The sequence below is a fragment of the Eutrema salsugineum genome, unplaced genomic scaffold, assembly GCF_000478725.1.
Source record: "Eutrema salsugineum unplaced genomic scaffold, Eutsalg1_0 scaffold_4, whole genome shotgun sequence".
Classification (NCBI taxonomy): Eukaryota; Viridiplantae; Streptophyta; class Magnoliopsida; order Brassicales; family Brassicaceae; genus Eutrema; species Eutrema salsugineum.
In genome coordinates, this window is record NW_006256686.1 from 1,839,296 (window position 1) to 1,855,868 (window position 16,573).

Below are 16,573 nucleotides of genomic sequence, written 5' to 3' on the forward strand. Positions count from 1 at the left end.
GTTCTGGTATGCCTGAGCTCCCATGAAATTGATTTCTTATTCTTGATATATGCCATCATCTTCATATCTTCCATCTTCTTCATTTCCGCAGCAATATCACAAACATGTATATTCTTATTTTGAGACTTGAGAAGTTGACTTACCATGCTTTTTAGCTCAGAAATCTCCCTTGATTCATGATTAATGATAGTTTTCTTTGATCTGTCATACTCAGGGTTGTTGTTGCTGTTAGCTACAGCCAGATTTTCGATGAGTGCCCTCCCTTGTGGTATAGTTTTCGAATTGAAATCTTCATTGCTTGGAGTGTCAAGAGAAAGTTAATACTTCTGCTGAAGTCCTCTGTAGAAGGTGCTTATCAGGTTTGCTCTCGAGAAACCATGATGAGGGCAGTCTCTCTCATACTCTTTAAATCACTCCCAAGGTTCATAGAATGATACTACAGGGCCTTGTTGGAAACTTTGTATGTTCTTTCTCAGCTGGTTTAATCTCGACTTGGTGTAGAAGTGGTTCAGGAAAGCTGACTTGCATTCTTACCATGAAGTAATAGAACCAGAAGGCATAGATTTTAACTTGTTGAGATTTGCGGAATAGAATTGTAAATAAGCTAAGAGAAAGTAGATTGAAACAGAGAAGAAAAAAAAAACTTTTTTTCTCCTTGGATTTAGAATAATGGTGGCTACAAGTGTTTTATAAAGGGATACAAGAGAACAAGAGAACCCTAATACATATGGGCTGCCTAATGGGCTTTTATAAAGACCTTCTAAAAGCTTCTAAAGCCTTATAAAACCTTCTAAACCCTTATAAAGTCCTTGCTGAATATGGACCATGCTTTATACTCCCCCTTAAGCTTAACCGTAGGATACGAAGGCTAAGCTTAGAGACTCATGGAGTACCACCTCATTTAAAACCTTAGCATATAAAACCACATGGGAAAAACTATGCTAAGGGAAAAAGAGTATGGCGTCCATGAGTTAGGGAAGCTCAAGCATGCGAGATGTCCACAAGACCAAGTTTGCTGTAGATGTGATCACAGACCTTAAGGCTCACGACTTTGGTGAAGATATCTGCCCGTTGATCTTCACTGCGTGTATAGCAAGGCAGAATAGCTTCTTCTTCAATCCTCTGTCTGACCTTGTGGCAGTCAATCTCGATGTGTTTGGTCCTTTCATGGAACACCGAGTTGTTGGCAATGTGTATGGCTGTTTGATTGTCACAGTGGAATGTCATGGGCCTTGAAGACTCAATATTGAAGTCTTTGAGCAATGCTTTGAGCCCGGTAAGCTCATTTGCAAGTTTCTTCATGGCTCGGTACTCAGATTCTGCACTCGAACAAGACACCACCTTCTGTTTCTTTGTCTTCCAAGTCACCAAATTGCCACCAATGAATGTGCAATATCCTGTTGTGGACTTCCTATCATTTTTGTCTCCAGCCCAATCAGCATCGCAGTATCCCACTATCTCTGTGCTGTCATTCTTGCCCATCCATATGCCTTGGCCTGATGAGCCTTTGAGATACCTCAAGATGCGTTCCACCATACCCCAATGATGTACGGTTGGCTTTTGCATATGCTGGCTCACCTGATTCACAGCAAAGCAGAGATCAGGTAGTCAATGTCAAGTAGATCAGTTTACCTACAATCCGGCGGTATTTGGGAGTGTCACTGAACAGCTCATCCGATGTCTCCCCCTTTCGATTGACCTGATAACCTTCTTCGAGTGGAGTTTTGGCTGGCTTAGCTTCAAGAAAACCTGTTTCACTCAAGAGATCCAAAATATATTTTCTTTGTGACAAGAAAAGACCATCATCAAAGCGGCCCACTTCAATTCTAAGAAAATATTTCAACTCTCCAAGATCTTTAATGTAAAAAACATATTTAAGAAAGGACTTAGTCGATTCAATACCTTCCTTGTTGTCTCCGGAGATGATAAGATCATCAGCATATATGAGCACAACAACAATACCTTTAGGTCCTTGGAGAGTGAACAAGGTGTGGTCTGATTCAGATTTCTTGAAGCCATGATCTCTAAGAGTAATGCACAAGGTGATTGCTTAAGGCCATAAATGGCTTTGCGAAGTCGTAAGACCTTGCCTGGTGCAATAGTGTCTTCAAGACCAGGTGGAGGTCGCATGTAAACTTCTTCTTCAAGCTCACCTTGAGGAAAAGCATTCTTGACATCCATCTGCCACAAATCCCAAGACAGGTTAGTAGCTAATGAAAGTACAACTCTTACAGTCTTGAGGTTGGCCAGTGGTGCAAATGTATCTGTGTAATCAGCTCCATATGTCTGAGTGAAGCCTCGGGCCACCAAGCGAGCCTTGTGCCTCTCAATATCTCCTCTGCTCTTGAATTTGATAGTGAAGACCCATTTGGAGCTTACAGCCTTCTTTTTTTTTTTTTGGTAAGTCAGCTTCATCCCAAGTGTGGTTCCTCTCGATGGCCTCCTTTTCATCTTGAATGGCATTAGTCCAGACTTCTTTGTCTTTAGCATCTTTATAGCTCTGAGGAATCTCATATCGTTCCACTTTCCCAAGAAAAGCCCTATGTTCATCTGGTAGAAGGTCAATCGAACAAGGAACTTGAGCTGGGTGAGCGACGGCTATATTGTTGTAGTAAACCCTTCTATTCATGAGTCTTGTACTTCTACGGAATTTAGGAACAGCTGCGTCAGGTTCCACTATATCACCAGCTTCGGAATCTGGCTTCAGAATCTTAGTTTTGTTTTTTTTTTCGTCTCCTTTTCACTTTCTGGTTTAAAAAAGTAAACGTTCGTCATTCTTAAGGTATTTCCATCAAAGTCTCTCCCATGAACTTCTCATAAATTAAAAAAAAAAAACTATCAAGTAGATATCTCTATGAAATATTGGTGAAACTTACCCAAAAGTTTTTTCGTTTGAGAGATTTTTCCAATATTTAGGATGTTATATGTATAAATTTCAGTTGTAAGGGACTCTTGTGAAAGACTATGGATAAATGCTCTTAAAAAACATGTTTGAAAAAAAAAGAATATTTTATGATTATGTTCATCATGAGTTTTTTTTTTATACCAAATTCGATGGATTCAACCCAAATCTAAATTGAAATTGAATCATATTTGTTATAAAAAAACAGTATAAAAACAGTGGTATAACATTCATTCTGATAATGCCTTATACATGTATTACGTAACCTACGTATATTAGTATTTTTATATATTAATTATATTAATTAAATGAAAAAAATTAATATATGGTAGTTCTTTTTTCATGGTTTGATAGGCTGTGAATAGTAATGAGTTTTGTCTGAAACAAGGAGCAGAACTCACAAATGTCTCATCCTCTCTGCACATTTTGTCTGAAACTAATTGGGTCAACAGTTTCTTCTTTTGGTCCCAAAATTAAAATCACAAAGCATTTTTTGCTACTCTTTCTCTATATAGTTCCAGACGGTCCACTTATTATTTATGGTCTTTTCACATTATTGTTATTGCTAATTTTGCTAATCTTTTTTTGGTTATGAAGCAAATAAATAAATTTGTTACAAAACTCAAGAAAAAGTTGATCTTTATAGAAATAGTGTGATGCGTTTTTTTTGTCTACACATGACAATTATACATCATGTCTAAAAACAACGACAAAGTACCAACATCACCATAAAACCCTTTTAAGATCACATAATTTGCATCATCATCAACCTATCCCTTGGATTTGTTATATCTTCTTCCTCGATTTCTTTGATCTTGCAGATAACAATTATGGATGGAAACACTGTTTCTAGATTAATGGGAAATGGAGCTCATCAGATCAACCGGAAGATTCTGCAGACATTTCAAAATAGCTTTGTTCAGATGCAAAACATATTGGACCAAAACAGATTACTGATTAACGAGATAAACCAAAATCATGAGTCCAGAATTCCAGACAACCTCGAACGAAACGTTGGTTTGATCCGAGAATTGAACAATAACATGAGGAGGGTCGTTTATATATTAATCTCTCTAACAACTTCTCCAAATCCATGGAAACTTCGTCAGAGGCAGACTCAGCCAAACGAGGAGGAGGCGAGAAGAGAATCAGGCCTGCTCTGAACTAGAGTTTTTATAGTTAAGCTAGAGATTGGGGTTTGTTTCTGCGTCGTTTGTTTTCTATGTGGATTAAATGCAAAGAAAGTCAGAGTTGGAGGAGGAGGGGGAAAGGCAGCCGAGTGCTAATATAAATCTCGTTTTCTGTTTGTCAACAGTTTATTTAACATCACCATTATCTCCTTTTTCAAGTTGTTAAGACTTGAGACTAAAAGTTGTCTTCGTTTTGAGAAAGTGCTTACAAACTAGAGAAGAAAAGGACATAACTGTGGGCCGGTTCTAAGACAACCTCCATCAATGAGATCTTCAAAAGGAGGTTCTCAAAAATAAAATATAATTATTTTTATATAATTTAATTATTTAATTTAAATTTTGTTATTGTTAAACAATCAAACCAATAAAAAATAGACAGGTGTTAGATCCCCTCTCTCATTGGACTCTAATATAAGAGCTTTTAGAGCTTCTTCTAATCTCTTTCATACTTTTTTAATTTTTTTTATTTAATTTATTGATTAAAATCTTCTCATCCTGCTGTCGGAGGTGCTCTAAGGGATAGCGAGAGGGGCCAACACTCAAGGGTCCAGGGGATATTTTTAAGACAAATCCTTGAGAAAATGCACAGAATTTTTTATTAAAAAAACTATATTGCAAAATTCCAAAAATTTGTTGCCAAAGCCAAAGGCTAACAAAATAATAGATAAATTCAAAAACCGTAAAAATTACAAAAAAATCAATGTCTCTAACGTTAAGCCCACATCAAAAGACAAAACCGTAATCTTAATGGCATTAGGTTAATGCTTTTGTACATGTATATAAGTGAACAGCAAGAGAGGGAATAATCTCGCGTACTCCTTCCACATTAAAAAAATTCTCATATCTCTTCGTCATAATATTTATTTTGTTTTTGATTTATTTTAAGGAAAAAAAGGAACAAAAATGGTCAAATACTTGGGAGTCCTTTCTCCTTAGTAAAGTTTGATATTTACGAACCTAACCACCAAGATCCACACCCAATCTGTCATATCGGGTTAAATCCGAATAAATCGGATCATCAGTCAAAATTGTGGTGACAAAATTTAAAAACAAAAAGATTTCCAATTTCGAATTCGATATTGTTATCTCGTCGTCTTCGTCGTCTTCGTGTAGTATTCTCTGGGACAACTACAAGTGATTTGCTGCTGCATGTTTTCAATCAACGCTAAACAAGGTTCGTTCGTCTTTGTCTTCTGATTTTGTACTTTCTATTTAGATAACTTTGTAGAATTTAACTCGATTATGTGTAGAATCGAGAATCGATTTATATGTTTTCTATTCGGTTGGTAATTACAAAATAGGAGTCATGGATGGTATCGAAAGAGAGTTTAGTTATGTTAGACAAGAACTATACTCAGATTCCGATTCGTCGCAGGAGAAAATGGTAGAAGGAGTAGCCGATTCGGAGACGGGTAATAATCAGATAGTGTTGTGCAGAACACTACTGAAACTACAGAACTGAGGCAGAGGAGGAAGAGAACCAGCCATTGCCACCCGTGAGAATGTTCTTCGAGCCCAATCAGTATCATAATGCAATAAAGTTGGGAACAAGATGTTATATCCACAAAGCTGTTGCGAATTTGGAGACCCTAGACCTTGAACCCCATGAGCTGAGCTGGTTTAGAGAACACCCACAGTTCAAGCACTTTTGGTACATGCATAGGGCCATGCATGAGGACACAACACACAATATGATGAGAATGTGGTTGCTTCTTCTTCGGACAGCAAACACAAATAAGAAGAGGGAAGCTTGGTTTGTAGTGAATGGCATACCAATTCACTATTCCCTTAGAGAGCATACCCTTTTGTGTGGATTAAACTGTCTAGCGTACCCAGAGGACTATGAGAGCATAGGAAGTAATTCGTTTAAGAATAGATATTTCCAGGAAACCGTCCCCTGCCTTGCTGCTGTTGATAAATAGCTAGAGTCGATGCGAGGGCTAGATCATCCAGATCGGTTGAAGATGTGTGTCGCCTACTTCTTATCCTCTATAATTATTGGGAAAATGAAAACCGGTAAGGGAGCACCATCTGTTGACCCCTTATTCCTGAGGATTGTGGATGATCTTGAGGCTTGTAAAAGGTTTCCTTGGGGTAGGTATTCCTTCGATGTAAATATGAAGGAGATTGAGCACACAATGATGCATTTCAAAGGGGTCGTCGAAACAGATGCCTGGACATTTCCAAGATTTGTTACTTTCTTTGGAGGTATGTCACATTATAAAGAATTTCTAAGTATGTAATACTATGAGCTTAAGTAAAATTTGTTGGGTTATGTGTAGTTGCTAGCTTTTGAGGCCATCTCATGTCTGAAGAACAAATACAGAGATGATGTTAGAGGAGCAGAGAGTGGGATTGTCCCCGGATGTGCAGGCAGAAGTTCCAACCATTCATCTTAAGAAGTTTTCCTTTGTCGGAACTCTATGAAATACTGGGTAACACTAGGGTCATCGAGAGTATATTGCAACCATCCGAGGATGAGGTAATTATGCTTGCTGGAGTCATGGAGAAGAATGAAGAGGAAGATGTCGGTGATATCGTTCCTGAAAATTGGACGAGGCGTTTAGTTGAGGAAAATAAACCGATATTCTGGAAAGAGATATGCAAGATCGATGTTGATGCCCGAGATAATAAGGAGTGGGTAAATCATCCTGCATTGGCTAAGAAAAATATGGCGACGGAGAATGTGGCGCCTCTTGGATTGGTGAAACAGCTGCAGAGCTTGCAGAAGAGTATGGATGCTCAATTTCTCCGAATCAGTGCCCATATGGATGGTATTGATACAAGACTCTCCTCTGCAGAGCAATATGTAGAAGAGAAAGAGAAGGACCTGGAGATGAGGAAGGAGAATTTTTAGGAAATGATGAAGAAGGTGGAGAGAAACTTGAAAGTGTGGTGACAACTGAGGAAGCAAAGAAGCAGAAGCAGCCGAAGAAGAAGCAGGCGAAGAAGAAGCAGCTGAAGAAGAAGCAGAAGGTGACAGAGCAGAAGGAGCCGGAGCAGAAGTAGCCGGAGCAGAATGAGCTGGAGCAGAAGGAGCCGAAGCAGAAGGAGCCAGAGCAGAAGGAGCCAGAGCAGAAGGAGCCAAAGAAGAAGGAGCTGGAGCAGAAGAACCCAGAGCAGGAAGAGTCGGAGCTGAATGAGGCGGAGCTGAAGGAGGCGGAGCAGAAGGAGGCGGAGCTACTTGTAGACTGATCTCTGTACCTGATTAGAAGTAAAGAGGTATTGAAGTTTGAAGAGTAATATCCATTGTTTTGGTAATACTTCATAGTTTGTGGTAGCACTATGTTTTATTACTTGGTATGTGTAGGTAGAACCACGTGTTGCTGACGCTGTGAATGCAGAAGTGGGTGCAGGTAAACGGAAACAATAGCAATCGAAGCTAGGGCCAAACACAAGGCAGATACGTTAAGTCTCCTCTGACATTTGATATTTGTATTTGTATTTGGAATAAACTCTCAAACTTTAGGGTGTGTACTTACTATTTTTATTATTGGCTTTAGATAACTAAGTATTATTTGGTAAACCCGAAGGTATTATTAAAAACCATAAATTGGTATAACTAAGTATTAATTGGTGAAACCAAATGTATTATTGAAAACCATAAATTGGTATAACTACATATTATTAGTGAAACCACATGTAAATTGGGAAATGCTAAGTTGAAAGGGGTCGACATTCATTTGTATAACCTAGTATTATTTGGTGTAACCATTGTATATCGTAGTATTATTTGGTGTAACCACTTATATATGAGGAATACTTGGCCTAAACGGTTCGAGTTTAAATTATCAGAATAATGTTTATACACAACATAAGGAAGTACAAAACATTACGAATTGTTAACATAAGGATCCAGAACATAAGGAAGTTCTCACTGAAAATCCACTGAAAATATGTAGTTATCTATTTCATAGTTATCTAACTTGAAAATAAACTTGAATTAAACTTGAACAAAGAAAAATTATTTTTAATGCATTCTTTATCTATTTCAAAGTCTTAAGAAAACAACATTTATACAATATATACTTAGCAATTTTTCTTGGCTCTGATACCATTTAAATCCCAGGTTATATAAAGTTATATAAACTAATATGCCAGTTCTTATATAAGTTTATATAACTTTATATAACCTGGGATTTAAATGGTATCAGAGCAAAGAAAAATAGCTAAGTATATATTGTAGAAAATTTGTTTTCTTAAGACATTTTCAAACAAAAGGTTTTATGCTTAGACTAATCTTGGGTCTTTTGTTAAAAGATTTTCTACCAGCACTTGTCAAGAGCGTCGTCGATGTAGGTGTTTCAGGCAGTAAGTCTTAAAGACAGTGAGACCGTTGGTAAGCTGCAGTTCCGTCCGTCCTTGAAAAATTCGGGTTAGTTTGCATGTCACATAGAGTCTAAATAGAGTTTATAGCATGACATCTTCAGTTAGAAAATGGTTTAAGTCTAAACATACTGCTTCTTTTGCGCCTCAAAAAACAATTAATTCAAGAAAAATAATGTCAAAAATTACAACTTTTAACAAAGAAATATCGCATGATCAATTACCTCATGTTAATACTGAAAATATATATCAGATATGAACTTTTGATTTTAAAAGTACATATTTAATAAAAAAACATGAACAAACTATATCATTACAAAATGAATTTGAAGAAATTAAATTGTATTCATTTTGGCTTAATACAAATAACAATAAAACCTCTATCAAGAACGGGAATAGATTCCCTTATACTTATGTTATTATTAAGAGATAAAACTTTATTAAAATTGAAGACTCCTTATTAGGAGCAGTACAATCAAATCTATGTAATGGAGCAGTATATTTTAATTGTGCTCCAAACTTTCAAGTAAGTTTACATGATCCTACTATATTTAATACATTAGTACTAAATGTACACTTATCTGAAATTAAATTTCAACAAGAAAGACATGGCTACTTATTGTTGTATCGAATTTACTTCAAGCATTCTACGTCTGAGTTTAATCCAAGATGTTTATTGCAAGATGATAAAGGCGAAACAACTATACTAGCAATACATAGTAAAGATACTCCTACAACTACCTACACACCAAAGCAACTAAAATGGACAGAAATAACTACTCCCGATCAATGGAAAATAGATATTACCCAACCACCAAGAAATTTTGAGCAAAGAACTATTTCTACCATAACAGAACAAAATGACCAAAAAATACTATTAAAATTTGGATCATTTAAATAACCATCTTCATTAAGAATTAGCTCATTTTACCCTAGATCATCTTTCTCTGACTATAGAACTAGTAGAACCAGTACTGAATCAGAAGAAAGTGTAGAACAAATTTTAACTAAAAATCAAAAGAAAAAACCAATTAATTTTCAAGCACCCATAGTGGAACCTATTCAAAGTTCTGAAGCAGGATCTACTTTTCCTACTTCTCCAACATTTTCTGATTTTAAATCAATAAAAGGTTATTTCTAAAGACTTTGAAATAGATAAAGAATACATTGAAAATAAATTTTTATCCGATAAAAACCAAAATTAAAAGACAATGGTATTTTAAAAATTATTCTAAAGAAACAATTCTTATATGCCGAGAAGTATGGTATAATCATATGAAATCAGTATAAGCTAATATTCCATTTTTTATATGATTAGAAACATATGCTCTAGGTAGTAAAAAAGATTACCCTTATAAATTTGAATCAATTAACACTAGCTCAACCTTATATAATACTTGAGAAATGATTGCTGGTGAAAAATTTAAATCAGTTCATCCACCACTAAAAGATTTAAAATTATATACACCCTAAAGACAAGTAGTAGCTACACCATTTATAACTGGAGCAAATAGAGATGAAAAAGACATAGTAAGTATGGCAGATATTAAACTAGTTTATGAACAAAATAATTATCAAAGTCAAATACTTCATACTATATAAAGACAAATAGATCACATAGATAATAAATTTGAAAAAGATGAGAATAATGCAATTACATATTATCAACCTCCTTTACACCCCTTTAATTCTATTTCACCACCTCTATTTAAACCTTTAACTAAGCCAGTTAAATTTCCAGAAAATAAAAATTTAAAATCTATCTCAACTAGACTAGACCGACTAGATAAACATGAAGGTATTAGTATTATTGATGAAAATACTCAAATTGAAACTGATAAAGAAGTAGAAATTAATCGTATAAAAAGAAAATTTCAACCATCAAAGAAACCATATTATCCCAGACCTATTATTTGAAAAACATCAAAAGTCCCCTACTGCAAACTTTTATACCGGAGACGGTATATAAGAATGGAACATAGATGGTAGACCAGAATATGAAATGATGAACCTATGAAATGATTGCTGGCTTGGCCTATAAAGCTAAAGGCTTATCGGACAATCAAGCATATGTCCTCCTCATTTCTGGATTTAATGGAGCACTAAAATATTGGTGGGATAATTCTTTAGAAACAATTTCTACCATATTGAAACTAGACGGGTAGAAGTGGAAGATGGACTTTATGAAGAAGAACAAATCCAAAATGCTATAGAAGTCAATGACTATGCATTTCGTAGGAAACCCTTCTGAAGGATTAACCAGTAAAAAACTTGTTTTAACAAACCTTAGATGTCCAACCCTAGGAGATTTCAAGTGGAATAAAGATATATTTATAACCAATATATTCTAAAGGAATGAATGTAATCAACCCTTTTGGAAAGAAAGGTTTATTTCAGGATTACCATCATTCTTTGCCGAAAGATTAATAAGTAAATTAAAAGACTTTTCCGGAAGACAACCAATACCTTGGGATTCTATAACCTACGAACAATTGTTTGCTTTCCTTAAAAAGGAAGGCTTACAAATTTGTCAAGAAGAACATAAGGATAAAAACAAACTAGTAAATTTAGATTTGGTGAAACTATAAGCTCATTTTGTGAGCAATATGGTTACCACCGTCTTACTCCACCTTCTAGAGAAAGACGAAAAACTCATAAACAAAATAAATTTGCATATTCACGACCATATAATAGAAATAAAAACTTCTTAAAAAAAGTTTGCTAATTCCTACTACACAAAAAACAAAAAATTTAGGAAACCAGCAAAGCAAGAAAAAATTGTTTGCTGGAATTGTAAACGCCCTAGACATAAATCTTCTGACTGTAAAATGAAAAAGAAGATTAACCAAAAAGGAATATTTATTAAAATCAAAAGGTATAGTACAGAAAGAAAACCAAATATCCACTCCACAACCTTTTTCGCCTTAGCAAAATACTTGAAAAATATCCTTCTCCTACGTTATTTAAACAAGTAACTACGGGAGAGTTACAAGGAGAAGTAAAAATTTAAAAGCACAAGTAAAAGAATTACAACAAATAGTTCACCAACAACAACTAGAACCGTTAAAAATAAATGCTAGGATAGCCTTGATAGAGCCAAAAGTTCATCAATTCACGCTTCCTATTCCTACTGAACCGTCCCTAAGTAACCCTGAAAAACAAGAACAAACAAAAGATGAGGAAGAATATATTCAAATTATAGACAAGATAAACGAAAGAAATATTTTTACTAAAGTGATGTGGGTGCAGCGGGCAACACAAGTTTTACCCTAGACAAGCTGCAAGTACACAGCAAACGTAGTTGTACTTAGGGATCGTATCCACAGGGATTTGTGTGTTGAAGACTTTTAATTGATGCTAAAAACAATCGTAGACCTAATCTAATAAAAAGGGGTTTTGGTTTGTCACTAAATATAATTATGCAGAGAAATAAAAAGCTGGAAATAAAAATCGGTTGAAAACAATAAGAAAAACGGTGCTGTGTTCAAGGTTCATCTTTAGGGTTCATGTTCTAAAACTCAAAGAATTTAGGCAAGGATTTTCTATGACTCTGAAACTAGGATAGACACTTGTAAGATTAGCCAACTCTCGTCACCTAATCATCTAATCACTTGTTCATGGCAATTAACTCTCGCTCTAATGCCAGAACAAGATCATGCATGGCAGATCGGAATCCATCTCGGCTTACATATCCTCCATAGGTAGCTTTTGTTTTTTAATAAGCATAGAAATTTTTTAAAAATAGCAGAAAAAGATAAGAAACAAAGAAAAATATATTAGTACAGATATATTTTCTCTTGCTGGTCAAGCTTCTTCTTCAAAGCTGCAAATTCTGCATCACTCCTAGTCGATGCTCTAATCTGAGAACAACTGGCTCGCGATAAAGATGGTGCAGGCTGAAGTCTCCTGCTGTTTGCAGCTACCTCTCTCTTGGCTTTTGCAGCCAGAAATTGCTTCATGGTCAGAGGTAAGAGTGGCAAAGATGGTAGGAAGTCGCTAGTCTCTGGTTTCCATCCTGGGTCTGCTCCATCTCGGAGACGGGGCATTGAATCCAAAGGTAGAAGGACCCTGTACTCGGTGGTACTAGTGCAGAACTTGTAAGCGAATATAATTGGGTCCATCTTGGCCCTGGTGATAGTCCTGTCTCTAGAGAACTGAGAGAGATAAACCAATCCTCTCTTAGAGGTGTCTCAGCTGAAACGTCAACTCATGCTGCAACCATAAGCGAAGTAATGATGCTCCCAAAATCTGGTAAGTAGTCCTGACAATCAGATGTAAGAATCTCATGCTTAACCTTCACTGGGTTCCTTGCAATGATGCAAACAAAACAAGGGAACCTTTAATGATCTGCGAAAGGTAGCTATAGTTTCACCAACTCTGGCTTGAGGATATTCGCCTGGTTGGCTCGAGAAAACACAGTGTGTGCTAGTAGCTTGTGCACATAGCGAACAGCAGGGTGAGAAAGTAATAATGCCTTGGACCTCCTTTTTTCATAAACTCCATAACCCATCAATTTCCAAAGATCCTAATCTGGATCTTTCTCCAATGCAATCTCATCACAATAAGGCAACTTCAAAGCATCACACATCTCTAAAATGGTAACAGAATAGAGATGACCTCCAACAGAGAAGGAGAGTGTGCCATCTAGAGCTCTAGGAGTAGCTCTCTTCTTGTAGCACAAATTAGCTGATGTAAAGAACTCCTTGGTGTGGCTCTCATAGGTTGTAAAACTCTGCTCCATACATTTTCGGTGCCATGGAGCTAGACCAGTGAGCTATTATGCTTTCTTCAAAGGATGGCTGCTTCCAAGCCCACCTCTATCTCATTCCAAGCCTATCAAGATACCATATCACATCTTCTCTGATTCCAAGCATCTCAAGAGTTGAGTCGTCAATTGCTGGAGTTAGCTTGATCTTCAGCTTCTCAAGCTGCGCCAAGTAGTTGATGTCTGGGTCAATGGCTTTACCAAAAAACTTCACTTTCGGTCTGGAGGAAGACTTAGCTTTCCGAGGTACAGATATTTGAGTGGAAGATCTCTCAATCTCTCCTGAAAAGATTCTCCTTTGCACGGCTATGAAGTTGGAGAAGGGTTCATCATCACTCAGTTGTGTCTCGTTTAATGCGTCATATGTCTCCTGCGAATGGGGCTTTTTTGCATGAGAACTCGTCTTGGTTCGAATCAGTCGAACTTGAGAGAGATCCATGACCTGCAAAACGAGATTCTCGAGACAAAGAGTAAATGAAGCTGATTTTGTATCGATTTTTATGAACAAGGTGTTTAAAGAGCTATCACAAACACATTCATATGACAAACAAGCTGTAGATGCATCAAACATTGCAGAATCTGAGAATTCCTCATCAAGTTCGATATACCGATGTCCAACACATGAGATTTCTAAATCATATGTATTATAATCTGGGTATCTATCAACAAGAACCAAACAATCCAGATTTGCAGAGTTGAATCAAACAGATCTTCAAATTTCGATTTGCTCAAGGTCTCAAATCTGATATTTTCGAAAATTTCAAATCTCTGTGGTCTAAGTGTTTAATCATACAATTAAACTACCCAGAAGTCTAGTCTTAAGTTCAAAGACAATCTCCAATCATCCTAAGGTGAATTTATACTCATTAACCCTAAATTTGTGTTTTTAAGAAAAGGTGAGAAATTTGGATCTATACCTTGATGAAAGTGTTATGTGATGATAGATCTGGAATCTCCTTTGAAAAAGAGTGATACAGGTTCGAAAGTTTGAAAGGAATTTGTCAAGTTTGAAATCTGTTTTTTTCTCAAAATCTTCAAGCTTGTTGATGAAGATGAAGAGAAAGACCCTTTTTGATCTTTTAAATCCTCTTTTTCTTCCAAAAAGGTGTTTTTCCTAAGAAAAAAATTATTTAAAAAAGTTTAGAAGACTTACCTTGGCGTGTTTAATACGTAAATTATGTTTCGGGAACTTCCCGGTTCAATCCCGGAATAAATCAGGATTTTGAAGTTCTAGTTCGCGAGAAATCGGGAAAACAAGCCTAGGAGCAAAAACAAGGGCCGGCCGCGGGCCAAGTGTGCGCGGCCGCGGTGGAGGAGCGTTTGGCTGTGGGTTAGGCATGTGGATCCGGGCAAACGAGGGCTTGGTCGCAGGTGAGATGATCGCAGCCGCGACAAATGCTCCCGGGAACTCCCGGTTTCTCCCGTTTTCCTGTTTCCTCCTCCTATCTTTTTGTATTTTCTGTTTTTTTGAATGTTTTTGGTTTTTCTGGGTTTTATGAAAGCCTGAAATGCATAAAGAAAAGAAAAAGATCAAATAAAAAAGAAAAGAAAATCATACCCAATGGGTTGCCTCCCATCAAGCGCTTTTGTTTAAAGTCTTTTAGCTAGACCCTTGGTAGGATTAGGATTGAGAAAAAGAGGTAGGATCTCTTGAAGAAAGAGTCCTTGGGATCCTCCTTAGCTTGAACTTGGATCTCCTTCATCTTGAATCACAATCTCTTTTCCTTGCTTAAAGATTTTTGCATTTTTGAAGACATGTTTTGTCTTCTCAACAATTTCTTCAAGAATTTTCTTTTTCTCCTTGATGATGTCTGGTGGCACCACTATCTTGATCTTTTTAAATTGTCTGTATGCAAGTGCTTTTAGTTCCTTTTTGTCATCCAACATCTTCTCTTTGCTCTTGCGGTTTGGAGCTTGATCCGGTGTGGTCTTATAGAACTTTTTCCTGTCCACATTTTAAAAAAATAAACAGCAATTTGCATGATCAATAATAGCACCTACAATTGCTAAGAATGGGCGACCCAATATCAGGGGTCTCTCTTTGTCTTGGTCCATCTCTAAGACTTGGAAATTGGCTGGGATAATTTTTTTTTTTTAATGACTAGTGGCAAGTCCTGGAACATTCATTCTGTCCTCTTTTGAGATGAATCACCAAAGATTATCCTTACTGGAGATGGGACAAATGTTCCTATACCAAGTCTCTCAGCAACAGATTTTGACATAATATTCACATTAGCACCAGAATCACATAAAAAATCTGAAAATTCAATTCCAAAAATTGAATAAGTGAAAGAAAAACGCACTGGATCCTTAGATTTTTTGAGTCTTTAGTCAGGCAAGCGTTTTGTAACTTAACCGGAATGACTTGGCTTCTCTCATACTCTGTTTTAGAGTCCTTCATGAGAGGTTCAGGTGTCAACTTTTTCTTAAAGTCTGCGTCAGGTTCTTCTTCCAAAACTGCTGTCATAGCATTGCAGAACTTCTTTGGATTATCGTCCACTCTTCCTGGTAAGACTCCTGTTGTCTCTTCATTGAATCTGCAGTCTGGCCTATCTGATGTTTCAACTTCTTGACATGGGTTGCAAGAGATTAAAACTTCCCATTCAAGTCATTGTACATACAATCGATCCTCATTCCCATTTCCCTGATTGACTTCTCATTGCCTTGAGATGTCTGCATCATAGTTTGTTCAAGCTGGTCTGCATCATAGTTTGACTTCTCATTTTCTTGCATGTTACTATCAATTTTTTCATGAGTCCTAATTATTTTTTTCCCCAATCCATTTGGATTAGGTTGGGGTTGCTTCTAATGAGCTGGTCTGAGCTTGTTGAGGATTGAAAGATAGTCTTTGTTGGAAATTTCCTCTTCCATAGTTCCCATTTTAGGAACTTGTTTGGAATATTCCTTTGTTGCTGCGGATAAGGCTGGTTCTGGGAGTTCTCGGCTCCCTGGCTCCTGTATGAGAGATTGTTGAAGTTGGCATTCCTGAAGGTGTGGTTGAAAGTTGGGCTGAATTGGTTCTGGTATGCTTGAGCTCCCATGAAATTGATTTCTTATACTTTGTATATGCCATCATCTTCATATCTTCCATCTTCTTCATTTCCTGCAGCAATATCACAAACATGTATATTCTTATTTTGAGACTTGAGAAGTTGACTTACCATGCTTTTTAGCTCAGAAATCTCCCTTGATTCATGATTAATGATAGTCTTCTTTGATCTGTCATACTCAGGGTTGTTGTTGCTGTTAGCTACAGCCAGATTTTCGATGAGTGCCCTCCCTTGTGGTATAGTTTTCGAATTGAAATCTTCATTGCTTGCAGTGTCAAGAGAAAGTTGATACTTCTGCTGAAGTCCTCTGTAGAAGGTGCTTATCAGGTTTGCTCCCGAG

The 16,573-nt window shown here is 36.7% G+C and overlaps 1 non-coding gene and 1 pseudogene across 1 annotated transcript; both read left to right on the plus strand.

Moving 5' to 3' along the window:
• The first annotated feature begins 372 nt into the window (after nucleotides 1-372).
• LOC112084900 lies at nucleotides 373-478 on the plus strand. The gene has a single exon (XR_002898556.1). It is a non-coding gene; the product is annotated as a small nucleolar RNA R71 (small nucleolar RNA).
• Nucleotides 479-3,732: 3,254 nt separating this feature from the next.
• On the plus strand, nucleotides 3,733-4,070 carry LOC18013757 (annotated as a pseudogene).
• Nucleotides 4,071-16,573: the final 12,503 nt, after the last annotated feature.